Here is a 4403-nt window from a genome sequence, read left to right as displayed (position 1 = left end):
ACAATACCATAGAAAGTAGTAAAGCCCATATGTGAGCCCAAGTCCCTGTCATCCTGTTTCCTGTCTTCTCTGCCCTGCCTGAGGAGGCTCACACATATAATTAACGTTGATATTGTCACAAGGTCTCCTCTTGTTGCATCAATTAGTCCTGTCTTCTTCCCCCAGAGAAGTCGTGATGCCTGCAGCCAGGACCGAGCTCTTAGCAGTCCTCACTTGCTTTTATTCTCAATCTTTGAGTGCACGCGGGAGCTGGCGGCCTCCGTGTCCTGAGGCTTCTGCGGCCTCATCTTGTGAAAGTTGAGGTTGACGTACAGGAGCTCCTGTGGTTCCCCTATTAAAAGGGCATCTCTAGCAGGAAACATTTCTCTTGGGAGCCTGTCTGGCCCAGGGTTTTCTCTGGAACCCTGAGTGAAGGGGAGAGAAGGTGTCAGAGAAGAATAAGGCAGACATGGTCCCAAGGGGAAGTTGGACTGATGGGATACTTTTTCATTAATCCTCTTACTCCATATACATTTCTCATGAACTCAACTATCCACTCATTTAATAAAATTTTGTAATACTACAATTGATTAGAAAATATCTATAGATTAATAATCACATTTCATCCTCACAAAAACCCAATATGAATGGTAACTTTATTGTCTCCATTTACAGATAGGGAATGAGGTGAAGAGATGTAAGTTAACATGCCCATAATAAATAGAATGTAACAGCTTTGAGGAGATGGTTCTGGCAGCCTGTACTCAGCAGAGGGAAGTGGGCTCAGTGGTCAGCAGGGTGGGCAGGAGGCTGACCATGGGCTCCAGGAGATGGAGGAGAAGTCTGTCTGACTGACCATACCAGGGCGAGTTCAGGAAGATGCTGAGGAGCTCAGTCTGGACTCATTGAACAGACATGCCCACCCCCCACACTGCATGAGAAGACACCCCACCACTCACCCAGGTGGCTGTGCCCATGACAGGGTCCTCACCATCCCTGACCTGGGGTCGCCTGGCCGCTGGCTTCCTGTGGGCTCTCACTCTAAGGGAAGAAGTCAGCAGCCAGAGTGGCTCAGGCACAGATGGGCAGGGGCCCCCACTCCCTGACAAGACGAGTGAGGCACCCAGACCCTGGGACCAGACTCGGAGACCCTCCTAACATGCAGGTGTGTACTCTGTCCCCTGGTACATCAGGCTTTTGGCCAACACTGAATTTTCATCACAAAAAAAATACATTTACACACAGAAAATTGTACTTGAGTGATCACAGCAGTGTTATTCGTGATAACCAAAAAGTAGAAACAGCCCTATTGTCCATCAATGAATAAACCAACAAATAAAATGTGCCCCATCCATACCATACAATATTATTTGGAAATAAAAGGAAAGTACTGACACAGGACCCTTGACAATACCATCCTCTGTGAAAGAAGTCAGTCACAAAGGACCATGTACTGTATGAGTCCATTCACATGAACTGTGCAGAACGGGCAGGTAGAGGCAGGACATAGCACATAGCACAACTCCGTGGTGAGTGGGTCTGGGGTGGGTTCAGGCTAGGTGACAAAAATGTGGGGTTTCTTTTATTTCTTCTTCTTCTTTCAGTTTGAGCTAATAAAATTTTAAAGTTGATTGTGGTGACGGGTGCACAACTCTGTGATTGAACTAAAAGCCATTGAATTGTTCTCTTTAAATATGTGAGAATTTTATCTCAGTAAAGCTCTTACCTCGCCTCCTAAAAAAAGTTCTTTCTGTATGTACTCAGCTCTGTTTTTGTGGGATCCAGTGTTCTCTATTCTCCCTACAACACAGCTCCCTGTATCCCCGGGACACAGACTTACATGTAAAGGAACAGGAGACACAAGCACAGGGACAGCAGGGCCATGACACCAGCACTTCCAAGAGCCGCAGGAACCACTCCCACCGAGAACACGAACTTCCCTGCAGGAGCGGGCATGAGACCACCCACCACAGGACTCAGTCTCTTGTCTCCCCACATCCTTGCAGAACCCGCTGTAGGTTCTGTTCCTGCAGGAGATGGAGGGCCCTGTCCTAGCAATCACCCCGTCCAGGCCCGGCCCCGCCCCCAGCTCCATATTCTCTGTGACCCACTCCTTTCTCTCTAAACCTGTCCCCTATTAGACCCCCTGTCCTGGCAGCCGCAGGACAGCTGCGGTCTGAGCCCAGTGGACATTGCTGGCCTCGCAGCTGAGTCTGAGGCTGACGCTGAGCTCCCGCCTGAGGCTCAGGGAGCTATTGGCCCAGGGCCCATCTGACTAGGAGATGACCATGTGGGAGGCATTGCTGTGGTTCCCCTCCAGCAGCCCCGCCCCCAGCCGCCAGCGCAGGGAGGGGGCCGGCTGGGCTCGGGAGGAGCAGCTGCAGTGCAGACCCTGGTCCTCCCAGGAGCAGAAGGGGCCCAGCGGCTGTGGGGGGTCTGTGGAGAGGGAGCGCAGGGTCAGCCGTGCCTTTGGCCCTCCTCAGGACCCAGGTGACCTTCCCCCAGGTGTCCCCACACTCACAGAGCACGGAGAAGCTGAGAGAGAGAATCTGGGAGCCCAGCGGGTGCCGAGCCCGGCAGGAGAACTCCCCTTCTTCCGCAGTCCCCACACGGGGCAGCTCCAGGGTCGCGGTGCTGGAGATGGGGGTGGCGTTCAGGGCTGGGGACCCCCCGTAACCAACTCAGCTCTGCAGGGGGGTTGCTGTCAGCCTCACAGAACAGCCGCACAGCCTCGCCCTCCAGGATGGGCAGGGAGGAGGTGTTCTGAAAAGTCTTGAGGGCTTTGAGGAGAGAAGTGCAGAGAGAGATAGAGAGAGACAGACAGACAGACACACAGACACACAGATGTGAAACACAGGTACAAGCAGCACCAACAAGAGGAGAGGGAGGGTGATGATTTTCATCCTTGCCCTTCCCATATATGACCCCTCTCAACACACACTAATGCCCCTGGGGGCAGGTCCCAGTCTCACAGAGGGTAGGTCTTTTCTACCTGTGACATTTCTGAAGGAGATGCCTATGGTGAGGTTCCGGGGGGCATCTGGGACAGAAAGACATGGCCCCACTTCAGAGGGGAGGGGTGGATGGAAGTCACCTCAGACCCACAGAGGGGAGGTGGGAACAGGGAGGTGGGGTTACTGTCCCTGTGGCCCATCCCCCACCTGCACTCAGGTCCATGCAGGAGTGTTCTCAGGGTAGCTCAGCATCGTGTATACACACACACACACACACTCTCTCTCACACACACACACACATACACGCAAGCACAGCAGCCGTACTAACCTAGGACCCAGCCATCCCTCCAGAACTCACAGGATACATTGAGCTGGATGGTTCTCCTCACAGTCACCCTAGTTCCTACAAGTGTTACCTCACAGGTGAGGGTGATGCCATGGTGTCTGGGTTTCAAGAGGAGATTGAGCACCGAGGAATGGGGGGTTCAGGGTTCCCATGAGTTTGCAGCTGCTCCTTCCCAAGTGTAAGTGAGAGGGCTTCCCCCTTTGCAGGTCCCTAGCAGGCTGCAGGTCAGCTGTGTGTTCTGGCCAGCCTCCAGAGGCTCCGGAATGTGAATGTCAGGCGTCTCTGTCAGGGCTGAGGAGGACAGAAGGAATTGCCAGGGCTCCAGGGAACGGGAACCTGAAGTGTGACCCTGAGTGAGACCCTTGCCTCAGGGTCCCAGCTCACTCTGGGTCCTGGGTCTCTTCAAACCACCCTGGGCCCCTGTTGTATCTGTCACCTTCAAATTCAGTGTCTTCTCTGTGTAACTATATCTCACAGAAGTTCCTCTCTCCACTCGGAAGACGTAGGTTCCTGAGTCACTGATCCTGGCGTCTCTGATGCTCAGGGAACAATTATTGCTCCTGGGGTCAGCGAGGAGGAATCGGCCCTGCGTCTCTCTCTTCACTGTTTTATGTGGGTTGTTTGTGGCCACAAGATCATCATAATATGCGTAGGCCCCACTGTGGTACCAGTAGGTGTAGAGTGTGTATTGGGAAGAAGATGAACTCTCAGGGTAGGAGAAGGAGCAGGGCACGTGGACACACAGACCCTCCTGCACCCTCACCGATTCCTGCACTCGGATCCAATAGCCTGGCTGCTCCTGCAGGGACCCTGTGGGGACACGGAGGCTCAGCTACAGCATCCACCCCTTCCCCACCCGCCCACCTCCTCTCCCTGGGCCCACTCACCCCCCCACAGCAGGGGCAGCAGCAGCAGGGGCACCATGGCTGCATCTGACAGGGCAGAGTGGGTCCAGGTCCCTGTGTCAGGGACAGAAATGCTGAGCTGTGGGGAGGGGCCTAGAACATTCCAGCAGGAATTCCAGGTGACAGGGCTGCAGTCAGGTCTGGAAGGGGAACTTGGGCTCCACAGGCGGGTGATGGGAGGGTGCAGTGGGAACTAGGAATCATCCTTCTCCCCTCCCC

At 54.0% G+C, this 4403-nt stretch overlaps 1 pseudogene; it reads right to left on the bottom strand.

Annotated features, from left to right (window-relative positions):
- Positions 1 to 209: 209 nt before the first annotated feature.
- LOC136330167 (sialic acid-binding Ig-like lectin 5) lies at positions 210 to 4203 on the bottom strand (annotated as a pseudogene).
- Positions 4204 to 4403: the final 200 nt, after the last annotated feature.

The sequence above is a fragment of the Saccopteryx bilineata genome, chromosome 3, assembly GCF_036850765.1.
Source record: "Saccopteryx bilineata isolate mSacBil1 chromosome 3, mSacBil1_pri_phased_curated, whole genome shotgun sequence".
In the NCBI taxonomy this organism is placed as follows: Eukaryota; Metazoa; Chordata; class Mammalia; order Chiroptera; family Emballonuridae; genus Saccopteryx; species Saccopteryx bilineata.
The sequence above is the reverse complement of the archived record's forward strand: the minus strand, read 5'-3'. Positions and strand labels throughout refer to the sequence as shown.